This window comes from Sus scrofa, chromosome 6, assembly GCF_000003025.6.
Source record: "Sus scrofa isolate TJ Tabasco breed Duroc chromosome 6, Sscrofa11.1, whole genome shotgun sequence".
Classification (NCBI taxonomy): domain Eukaryota; kingdom Metazoa; phylum Chordata; class Mammalia; order Artiodactyla; family Suidae; genus Sus; species Sus scrofa.
The window spans coordinates 170590881-170603543 of NC_010448.4; the positions used below are offsets into that span (position 1 = coordinate 170590881).

Sequence of the window (12663 nt, forward strand, 5' to 3'; positions counted from 1 at the left end):
CTCAGGAGCTGCGCCCCGACTGAGGAGGCGTCACGGCAGCCAGCAGGCCCGCAGCTTCGCTCTCGCAAGAACGCGGAGCCCCAGCTGGGGTGGAAGCCCTCGCGGTGGAAGCGGCTGAGCGCGGAAGTCGCCTTTGAAGGGTTTCCCATTTAAGCGGCTTCTCTCGCGTGGACTCCGATGCACGTGGAGGTCTGTGTTCTGACACAAGTCCTTACACACGCCTCACACTTGCGCAGTTTCTCTCCAGTGTGGACCCTCCCCTGGATGGGAAGCTTGGTGCTCCGATGGAAGCCCTTGCCACACGCCTCACACTCAAAGGGTTTCTCGCCTGTGTGCACCCTCTGATGCACACGAAGATTTGTGTTATAACGGAAGTCTTTGCCCTAAAAAGCATAAAAAAAAAATCCCAGTTCTACTAGAATTCAGAGGAAAGGATTAGAAGAATGAAATTCTGGTCTTTAAGGTCTTGTATGTGTATGAGAGATCCAGAAGGAGGGAAGAAAGAGTATGATGTTAATAATAATAATAATAATTACTTATTAGCCTGAAAGAGAACTTGATTCCTTTAGATTGAAAGTGTGCCCCCAAAAGACAAACTAACATACATATGTATCTGGATGCAATTTCTGAATTTCAAGGATCAAGCAAACATAAGCATAACAAGTTACAATTAAACTTGCAAAAAGTCACTCCCTTGTTAAGAAACTAAGATGGACAGAAGACAACAGGACAATGTCACCACAGTCCTGAGGGAGAAAGACTATCATCAAGAACCCTACGTCTGGGAGCTCCCGTCATGGCTCAGTGGTAACAAACCCAACTAGTATCCACGAGGATGCGGGTTCCATCCCTGGCCTGGCTCAGTGGATTAAGGATCCGGCACTGCCGTGAGCTGCGGTGTAAGTCACAGACGCAGCTCGGATCTGGTGTTGCTGCGGCTGTGGTGCGGGCCAGCAGCTGCACCTCCAATTGGACCCCTAGCCTGGAAATTTCCATACACCATGGGTGCAGCCTGAAAAAGACAAAAAAAAAAAAAAAAAAAAGAATCCTAAACCTAAACCAATCATTCCCCTACGAGGACAAAAGGAAGATACAAAAAAGGAGAGGGCAAAGATGTCCAAAATTAGTCAAAATAAACTTGTAGAGAAAGAAGACATGAAATATAAATATATTAAGGCTTTTCCTCCTTTTCCCCCAACAAAATCTCATGAAATATCAAGGGAAAACTCCCATGAGCTGAAGGATTCAGAGGTGGAAAGAGATGAACAGATGCATAATTACTAGAAAAATAATTGCTTATCTAGACACATCTGGTAAAATTTCAAAATCCTAAGGGTAAACAGAAAAAACAAGAAACAGAAAAATTATAAATGTTTCCAGAAGGGAGGATAAAGAAAAACAGGTTAAACAAACAAAAATAAGATAAAATAAGACAAAGAAGGACCAAATGAATGAAGCAGATCAGAATCAGCAATATCAAAGCATAGAAACAAAGACATAGTAGCTGGAACATTCTCAGGGAAAATGATTTTGAATCTAAAGGTCTCTACTCAGTCAAACTAGTATGCAAGGGTGGGCTGAATATACACACCTTTTCAAACATGCAGGGACTCAGAAAGTATATCTGCAAATGAAAAATAAATCTAAGCAACAGGCAGATGTGGTATATAAGGATTTATAGAAAGAAAGGGTTCCCATTAAAATTAAGGCCAATTTAACCTGGGAAAATAGAGGTATAATAAAATAAAAAATTATGGGGAGTTCTCTCGTGGCTCAGCAGGTTAAGGATCCAGCATCGTCACAGCAGTGGCTTGAGTTGCAGCTGTGTGGTGCAGGTTTGATCCCTGGCCTAGTAACCTCCGCATGCCATGGATCTGGTAAAAAAAATTATAAATGGTTTCAAAAACACACAGGATGAGGGAGTGTATGTATGTGTGTGTCAGGATTAAGTAAAAGCATGTTTATGACCTTGTCTTGTTCTGGAGAATGGAAGTTATAATAAATACTGATTGACACTTGACACTAATAAAAAAATATAACTTTTCAAACATGCTCTAATCTTAAGGTAACTAATTCAAGGATAAAAATAAGAAGTAGAATTTTCAAATAATAATAGAAGTGAAGAGGAAAGAAATAAGAATTCATTTAGAAAAGGGGGGGTGATTAAACAGAAAGCACAACATAATATGTCAGAAGTCGGACCAAATATGTCAGTTATCACAGTAAATGCGAAAGGGCTAAATTCCCTCAGGGTCCTACAGACTCCAAGATTAAGTTAAAAAAACTCCAGCCACTTTCAGCTTGCAAGAGACAAGAATATACCAGGCAAATGCTAACTAAGAGAGAGCAAATGAGCAACACTAATATCTGACAAGCAGAATTCAAGACAAAACACACTAAGTAAGACAAAAAGGTATAATCCACTAGGAGAATATAAGAATCATAAAGAAATTGTCAAATCCAAAATCACTGAATAAATCTTTAAAAAGCCCTAAAGCAGGTATGTACCTAAGAATGTTAACTACAGCATTATAATACTGCCAAACGGGAAATAGCCTAAATGTCCATCAAGAAGAGGTGGGTGAAATGATTCTAATACTTTTGTACAGTGGGATACAGTCTAGCCTACAGCCAGAGGATGAGGTTTAAAAAAATGATGAGGTAGACCTGGATATACTGTATGGTCATGTCCATGATGAACCCATGACTAAAAACAAATGAAGTTACAGAACGGATAGAAAAATAGATATCTGTGCCTCAGTTTTCTTGTCTATAAAATGGGGATGATGTTAATATCCCACAGAGATATGGTGAATATTAAATCAATTAATTCCAGTGAAGTACTCTGAGCAATTGACTGGTATACAGATATTTCACTTGAGTGTGTTGGGGGAGTGCATGCTAAAAGCCTTAAAATGCACACACACTTTGACATACCAATTCTGCTTCAAAAATGTTGTCCTGAGGAAATAACCAGGCAAATGTACAACAATGTAGATTGAAGCACTGTTTAATAGCAAAATTAGTGGAGAAGGTGTATGTTCAACGTGCTGTGGTCTGAAGGATTGTATGCCCCCCCAAATTCATAGGTTGAAAAACTAATGCCTAAGGTAATGGGATTAGGAGGTGGAGCTTCGGGGATGTGATTAGATCATAAAAGTGGCACCCTTATGACTGGGATTAATGTCCCTAAAAAGAGGCCCCATCTAGAATACCCGCTATGGCTCATGAACACGACTAGTATCCATGAGAATGCAGGTTTGACTCCTGGTCTTAAGAATCCAACATTGCTGCTAGCTGTGGGGTAGGTCGCAGACAAAGTCTGATCCCAAGTTGGTGTAGGCTGGCAGCTGCAGCTCCGATTGGACCCCTAGCCTGTGCACTTCCATATGCCACAGGTGTGGCCCTAAAAAGCAAAAAAAAAAAAAAAAAAGAGGCCCCATCTAGTTCACTAGCCCCTTTGGCCATGTGCGGATACGGGGAGAAGTCTACCACCTGGAATGGGGCCATCACCTGACCACACTACTAGCATCCTGATCTTGGACTTCCAGCCTCCAGAACTGTGAGAAATAAATTTCTGTCGTCTCTAAGCCACCCAGTCTGTGGTATTTTGCCCAAAGGGACTAAGACACAACAGTAGTGGATTGTTTATGGACGGTCCTTCCCCCAGATGTCCCCCATGCTTGCACCCTCACTTCCTTGAGCAAAAGTCTCCTTATGGAGAGGCTCCCCCATCACATTCCACCCCGCCGTTACTCGTACCTTCCTTCACCCTGCTCCAGAGCACGCATCGTCGTTGGACGCATTCATGTTTACTACCTGTCTCTCCCTCCACTCTAAGTGCTATGTCCTCAGGATCTAGAACAGTGCCTAGCATAAATATTTAATTCAACTAATAATGTTTTGCTAAGTCAAGGTTACTTAATACAACAGAATACTATGTGACTATTAAAAGGCACGGGTGTTCATGAGTGGGCTTCAGGGAGTTGATGAACCTCATGAAACATATGTAGAATTTTGTGTGCATGGACCTCTGTTAATTTGGGGGGTAAGGATCTTCTGAAAGAGACTAGTGACTAAAGAAAGATTAAAAAAATAGAAAGATGGACATGACATATTGAATGTAAAGTGCACATCACAAAAGTATAAATACACAATTTATACAAGCCCATCTTGTATAAACATATTTAAATATGTGTATATATTATGTATCTGAAATGCTAACGAAAGCATACACATCAAATCTTACAAGATGTTTTCTCTGATTGTGGGTCTGATTAATTTTTCAGCCAGGGACTGAACCTGCGCCACAGCAGTGATCTGAGCCACAGCAGTGACAACACTGGGTCCATGACCTGCTGAGCCACCAGGAAACTCCTAGGGTTTTCCTTTAGGGTGATGAAAATGTTCTGGAACTTGATAGAGGAGGTGGTTACACAACACTGTGAGTTACTAAATGCCACATAATTATACTTTAAAATGGCTAATTTTATGCCATCCAAATTTCACCTCAAAAAAAAAAAAAGAAAAGAGAAAAGAAATACAAATTGGGGAAGCATAACTCAAGTATTTACTTAGGTAGCAATGTTTTTCTTCCTTCAACAGAGATTTTGTCACTCTGATATTTGAATCTCAAGCCCTCGCTTAAACATGTTAAGAGCCCACAGCTTTCAACAACCAAAGGAACAAAAAATTCTCCAAAGAGCAGCTGTCCTCACCCACTAAGACCAAGTTGCCAGAGATCTCCAGCATCACCGCTTTGTACAGGGCCCTTAGTTTGGGGTCCAGCTGCCCCCACTTCTCCTTGGTGAAGTCCATGGCCACGTCCTTGAATGTAACACGTTCCTAAAACACCAACGAATACTAATTCCTCCTCCGCGAGCAAGCATCGATGCCAGCTTGTATAGTACAAATGGTAAATTTGGCAACACTGAGAAAGGTAAATGGAATAAAAGACTTCAGAGTTCTACCCTAAGCCATAAGAATAATTTAAAGGATAATAAAAATAGTTTAAAAGATACATATATTTGGAATTCCCTTGTGATGCAGTGGGTTATGGGTCTGCTGTTGTGGTCACTGCAGTGGTTTGGGTCACTGCTATGGCACAGGTTTGACCCCAGCCTGGGAACTTCTACCTGCCATGGGCATGGCCAGAAAAAATAAAAGATATATAACCCTTTTGCAGAGGTTCACCAATCCTGATAAGAAAAAGAGCTCTTAAAAATCAATTTTAGGAGTTCCTGTCGTGGTGCAGTGGTTAACGAATCCGGCTAGGAACCATGAGGTTGCGGGTTTGATCCCTGGACTTGCTCAGTGGGTTAAGGATCCAGCATTGTCATGAGCTGTGGTGTAGGTTGCAGATGCGGCTCGGATCCCGCATTGCTGTGGCTCTGGTGTAGGCCGGTGGCGATGGCTCTGATTGGACCCCTAGCCTGGGAACCTCCATATGCCGCAGGAGCAGCCCAAGAAACGGCAAAAAGACAAAAAAAAAAAAAAAATCAGTTTTAAAAAAGGTTAAATGCTCCAGTTAAAAATGGAGAAACGAAAAATAATCTGAATGTGTCATTTCTAGGAGAAAAACAAATGGCCAATAAACACATGAAAATACATACTGCCTCACAGATTAGCAAAGAAATGGACATTCAGATAATGAGATGTTACTTTCCCCTATCCATGGAGCAAAGATTAAGACTTGCAATACCTGAAAGTTCCCGTTGCGGCTCAGTGGAAACAAATCTGACTAGTATCCATGAGGTTGCAGGTTCGATCCCTGGACTTGCTCAGTGGGTTAAGAATCCGACTTTGCCGTAAGCTGTGGTGTAGGTCGCAGACGTGGCTTGGATCTGGTGGTGATGTGGTATAGGCCAGTGGCCACAGCTCCGATTTGACCCCTAGCCTGGGAAATTCCATATGCCGTGAATGTGGCCCTAAAAAGCCAACAAAACAAAACAAAACAAAACAAAACAAAAACTTATAATACCCATTACCCGGGAGAGGATGAGGACAAACATACCCTCATATTCTTTTGGAAGGAGTATAAATTGGTACAAATTTTCTGGAGAACAGTTTGACAGTTTTATCAAACATATCCTTTGATCTAGCAATTCCAATTCTAGACATTCATCCTCATTTGATAACTAATGACTTCCTTGCTGATAAACCCAATGGAAAGCTTTCAATCCTGTTTCTGCTTGACCTCTTGGCATTATTTGACCTGTTGACCACGTGGTCTTCCTCAAAACTCCCCCAAGAGTCTAGACATCACTGTAACCAGATTTTTCTCCTAACACCCTGGTCACTCTTTCTCAGTCTCCTTCTCTACTCAACTCATCAATGTGGGTTCCCTGGGTTGGATCCCAGGCTTTTTCCTCACTCTCCTTATATGATCTCGTCTATTCTGATAGCTTCAAATGCCAACCAAATGCTGACAACCCTCAGATGCACTTTGCCAATAACAAGTACTGGAGAGGGTGTGGGGAAAAGGGAACCCTCCTGCACTGTTGGCGGGAATGTAAATTGGTACAACACTACGGAAAACAGTATGGAGGTGCCTCAGAAAACTAAATATAGAACTACCGTATGATCCAGCAATCCCATTCTTGGGCATTTATCAGGACAAAACTTTCCTTGAAAAAGATACATGCACCCATATGTTCATTGCAGCACTATTCACAATAGCCAAGACATGGAAACAACCCAAATGTCCATCAACAGATGAATAGATTAAGAAGATGTGGTATATATATACAATGGAATACTACTCAGCCATAAAAAGAACAAAATAATGCCATTTGCAGCAACATGGATGGAACTAGAGACTCTCATACTATGTGAAGTCAGTCAGAAAGAGAAAGACAAATACCATGTGCTATCACTTATCTCTGGAATCCAATATAGGCACAAATGAACCTTTCCACAAAAAAGAAACTCATGGACTTGGAGAACAGACTTGTGGTTGCCAAGGGGGAGGGGGAGGGAATGGGAATTTGGGGTTAATAGATGCAAACTACTGCATTTGGGGAGGTTAAGCAATGAGATCCTGCAGTATAGCACAGGGAACTATATCTAGTCAATTATGATGGGACGTGATGTAGAATAATGTGAGTAAAAGAATGTTATATATGTGTTACTGGGTTACTTTGTCGTACAGTAGAAATTGACAGAACACTGTAAACCAACTATAATGGAAAAATAAAAATCACTTTTTAAAAAAGTGCACTTTGGCAGCCAAGACCTCAAGTCACTCATGAGAGTTCCAGACTCAACTAGCTCCCTGAAGAACATCCAGTATGAAGCACAATGCTTGATCTACAGTAGGTAATCAATAAATATCTACCAAATGAAATAAATATCTACTTGGAGGTCTCAAAGGCATCTAAATCAAATGATCAGTTCTGACTTTATCTCCCTTTCCAAACCTGCTTCTCTCCAATGTTCTCTAACTCAGGAAACCCCATCTCCAACCACCTAGATGGTCAAGTTGGGAAAAAAAAAAAAAGAGTCATCCTTGACTTCCTCTCTTCTAACCCTCACACGATCTGAGCGAGGCCAGGGATTGAATCCGCATCCTTACAGAGACTATGTCAGGTTCTTAACCCACTGAGCCACAACGGGAACTCAGCATAATTAAACCTTTTAAAACTTTTTTTTTTTTTTTTTTTTTTTTTTTACTTTTTAGGGCTGCACCCACGGCATATGGCATAGGTTCCCAGGCTAGGGGCTGAATCAGAGCTACAGCTGCTGGCCTATGTCAGAGCCACAGCAACTCAGGATCTGAGCCACATCTGCAACCTACACCACGGCTCACAGCAATGCTGGATCCTTAACCCACTGAGCGAGGCCAGGGATCGAACCTGCAACCTCATGGTTCCTAGTCGGATTTGTTTCCACTGCTCCACGACGGGAACTCCAAAAACATTTCTTTCTGCTGCCACCACTTTATTCTGAGCCACCGTGATCTCACCTCTTCCTCATAATTGGTCCATACCATCTTGCCTTCCTGGAATATAACCTCTACTCTGGCCCCTCTTTTAGTGCTCATTCCTTAAATATTTGTGTTCTTCAAGGTTCTTCTCTAGTTATCTTTTTTCTTCTATTTTCACATATCAGCTGGATCATCTCAACCAAGGTCATGACTCTAATGGCCAGATATATGGTGCCACCTCATAGATTTTTAACTTTCACCTGGATCTATCTCAGACCTTGCTATCAACCCGCCTTCTAGATTTCTTTAATTGGATGTCCCACAGGCACTTCAAAATGTCTTCTAATTTCTCCCTTCATACACGAACACACACAGAAGCACAGAGCCTCCATCTCCTCTGTTCCTTATTTCAGTGAAGAGGAACAGCTGCCCCAAACGTGCATTTCAGCCCTACCTGCTTCCCATCCCTCACACCACATGCAGACTCATAGTGTTATGCATGTTTTAAACACGTACTTGGAGGTGTCCATATTCTTTACACACTTATTTATCTATGCAGCCAAGTTGCATACCATTTCATTTTAAAGTTACATTTCTATGAATATAACGTTTGTTTGGGAGTCCCCATCGTGACGCAGCAGAAACGAATCCAACTAGGAACCACGATGTTGTGGGTTCGATCCCTGGCCTTGCTCAGTGGGTTAAGGATCCAGAGTTGCCATGAGCCGTGGTGCAGGTCGCAGACATGGCTTGGATCTGGCACTGCTGTGGCTCTGGCATAGGCTGGCGGCTACAGCTCTGATTATACCCCTAGCCTGGGAACCTCCATATGCCGTGTGTGCAGCCCTAAAAAGACCAAAAAAAAAAAAAAAAGATAACGTTTATTTGACATTACCCAATTAACCAGGCTTGCTGATACCTTTATTATTAAACAAATCCAAGGATTCCTTAATCTATCATTCTTTTTGGTAGCCCAGCACCTTTAAACCTTTAATAAGGGAGATATCATTCCTATTTTCAAGCGAGCTTGTAGATTCTTGGACGACCTCAAAGTCTAGCCACCAAGTGTAAATATAGCTGCATCCATACCTGAATAGAGTGGTGAGGCATTAAAATGCCCTTGATAAGAATTGACAGTTTTGGTAATTGGCAGTCAGGTGTCCTACGAACTGAAAATGCCTTTACGGGAGTAATTAAAGGTCAGTGCTTTTCTTCTCAATCACTGAACTATGGTAACTCTAGTATGTGTGCAGCCATGTAGAAAACAGTACGGGAGTTCATGTCATGGCTCAGGTGGTTAAGGACCTGATTTTTCTCTGTGAGGATGGGGGTTCAATCCCTGGCCTTGCTCAGTGGGTGGTTGCCACAGCTGCAGCGTAGCTCACAGATGTAGCTCAGATCTGGTGTTGCTGTGGCTATGGTACAGGCTGAAGCTGCAACTCTGATTCGACCCCTGGCCCAGGAACTTCCATATGCTGCAGGTATGGCCATTAAAAACAAAACCAACCAACAAACAAAAAGACAGTATGGAGGTGTCTCAAAAAACTAAAAATATGAGATCTTATTAATTCATAAAGATACATGCTCCCCAGTGTTTTCAGCAGTAACCTGTGTGTCCATCAACAGGTGAGTGGATAAAGAAGATGTGAGATATATATATTACACACACATACACACACACACAGGAATACTACTCAGCTATATAAAAAGAATGAAACTTTGCCATTTGCAACAACATGGATGGCCCTGGAGGGTTATTAGGCTTAGTGAAATAAGCCAGACAAAGACAAATACTGTATATTTTCACTTACATGTGGAACCTAAAAAATAAAACAAATGAATACAACAAAACAGAAATAGACTCACAAACATAGAGAATAAACCAGTGGTTACCGGGGGGGAGAGGGAAGGGAGGAAGGGCAAGACAGGGGTAGGGGGTTAAGAGGCACAGCTGCAAGGAGATATTGCACAGCACAAGGAACAGAGCCAACATTTTATAACAACTTTAAATGGAGTATAATCTATCAAAATTTTGAATCATTATTATTGTATACATGAAACTAATATAATACTGTAATTCAACTATACTTCAACTTTTAAAAAAGTCTAACGTGGGAGTTCCTCCTGTGGCACCACAGGAACGTTATGATCCAGCTTGTCTCTGTGGCATTGCTGCGAATTCGAGCCCCAGCCCAGTGCAGCGGGTTAAGGATCTGGCATTGCCAAAGCTGGGGCTTAGGTCACAACTGCGGCTTGCATCTAATCCCTGGCCTGGGAGCTCTATACGCTGTGGGGCAGCCAGAATTGAAAAAAAAATCAGAAAAGTTATGAAAATTTTAATCAAGTCAGATAATATGGACACCTGAAGACATCTTTAAAACTGTATTAAAATATTAAAAATTTGAGGGGAAATGCTGTAAATAATTTCCAATTGGCACTATCATCTGTGTCCTGGGCTGCTTGGCACCCAGGTTTCTGTTGGTAACAACAGAGTTGGGATGCTCCTTTACAACAGTGAAGAAAACCCCTCTCTGGTAGGAGAGCGAGAGCAGCCATAGCCCAGCCTAAGGGTTATCCTTGGATTTTAAAGGACACAGACCCTGTTTAGTGAATAAATATACCCATTTTATTTGAGAGAATCTGGGGCTGCAAGATATTTCTGAAGATGGATGTTTCATTATAGAAACAAAAAGAACATTGGATATAAGAAGAGATGGGGGTTTAAGTTTTATTTTTTCCCAAAAGTAACTATCTGACACTGAATGAAGGTGAAGAGGATGATAATGATGAGAAAGATTTATTCAATTCCAAATGTTCCTGTAAGGGTTTTTCTTAGATGAGATGGACATTTAAATTGGTGGACTTTGAGTAAAGCAGAGTGCCTTTCATAGTGTGGGTTGTCCATATCTAATAAATTGAAAGCCTTAATGAAACAAAGATTGACCTCCCTAAAATGAGAATGAATGGTGCCAGCAGAAGGCCTTAAAAAAAAAAAAAAAAAAAAAAAAAAAAAAAGAGTTGGTACCTGCTCACCTACCATTAGAGAATATACATTCTCCTCAAGCACACATGAAACATTGTAAGAATTGATCATAAATTGGGCCATAAGGCAATTTTCAACAACCAAAAAAGTCAAGACTTGAAAGAGTATGGACGTCCACAGACAGGCATCCCCTGCTTCACACCACTTAGCCTTCACGAAAGATCTACATTAGCACCTGTTTTCACCTGCTCACAGACAGACATTTGAAAAGCATTTTCACCTTGACAAAAAAAGCAAAAATCAAAAAAAGCTTTCAGGGTTTCTTTTGCAAAGAGTCATTATAAAGGCAGAGCATGTACCCAGAGTCGCTAGAGTGGCACTGTCAAACTCCTTCCCCAGCCCCAGGAACTATGCTCGGCATCAAGCTTCCATAGCTTTGAACCGTATCTGTGAGCATCTGTACTTTATCTCAATTTATTTTGTGCACCCATTAGTAAGATGTGTCCTAGAATAATTGCTTCTTTCTACCATTTCAGCTTCCAAAAGTCTTCATAGGAACATTCTACTTTCAGATAGCGGGGGAAACCTGTAGTGCTCAAATTTTCTCTTTAAGGAACAAAAGCTCGCCTTCTTCAGGAAGTCTTCCTTGATCACCCCTGTGCACACTGATTTTTCCCTCTCCTCTAGCACTTTTATCACCGACCGAAGTCTTCAAACGGACACGTACGGGTGGCTTCTTTTCATGTTGCTCAATGTATGAGCAATGATCACTATTTTTCACATGTGCATATTAATCTCCCCCAAAGAAACCACACACTTTGAAGTAAGAACTGTATCTAAGTTAATTTGTTTTGCTTTTTACAAATAAATGAGCACAAAGCAACTGTGACGAAGTAGATAAATGAATGAGCAACATGTCAGGGACAGAAGAGACCAAACCTACAGGAGGGAACCAGGCAGAAGGCACGTTCCCTTCAGAGTCCTTTATTTCACAGATTAGGCCCGGTCCCAAGATGTGGGCGATTTAGGCCCAGTCCCTGGATAAGAATGTTGTCCACTGACAACAAATACAGCAAGGCTGACAGACCTAGAAAAGAATCCCGCTCCACCATTTAACAGCTTGGTGAGCTTGACGGGCCTCTAAACCTGAGTGGCTGCTACATCTGTAAAATGGCAATAATATCCATCTCCCATGACAGCTGTTAGAATAAAAGGCAGTGTTGAGTGTATCTAGCAGGCAGTAAGTGCTCCTCAAAAGTAGATCTATCTGGACTGAGAAGAGAGAACTGCAGCTCACCTGGAACCTGGCCATCACTTCTTCCTCCTCCGCAAGGTCAAGGGTTCAGGAGGCGGAGCTGGAGAAGAAAGGAGCCGTGAGACCCAGCCTGTCATGCAGCTCTCAGAGAGGCCACCTGGCACAACTCAGCCTGAACCACTGCCTCAACCTCACGGTTCCTCCGCGCCTTCTCCACACCACATACTGTTCACCGTCTCAGGTAGGTCCTCCCCGCTAAGGCCACGGTCTCTCCCTGTTCTCTGAAGGTGGTCACCTGACCCAAGCCTGGCGGAGGAGCCTCCACACAGCCCCAGTAGCTCCAGAAGCCCTTCCTCCTCCAGACTCCAGTCTTGGCTAGTAGTTTTGCCAGGAGCCCTCAGCTCACAGGTGTGTCCCCTCGAGGTGCGGCCCAAGTGCCTGTGGAGCTGCACTCTTCATTCGTGCGAGCACGGCTTGTTCCTGTGCGCTCAAAAACGCCTT

General features: G+C 42.2%; 1 long non-coding RNA gene across 1 annotated transcript in view; it reads right to left on the reverse strand.

Moving 5' to 3' along the window:
* Nucleotides 1–12663, reverse strand: part of LOC106508428 — a 59767-nt gene that overhangs the window by 44087 nt on the left and 3017 nt on the right. The window contains exon 2 of the long non-coding RNA XR_002345280.1: nucleotides 12205–12262. This is a non-coding gene — a long non-coding RNA (uncharacterized LOC106508428). The remainder of the gene's footprint in view (nucleotides 1–12204; nucleotides 12263–12663) is intronic.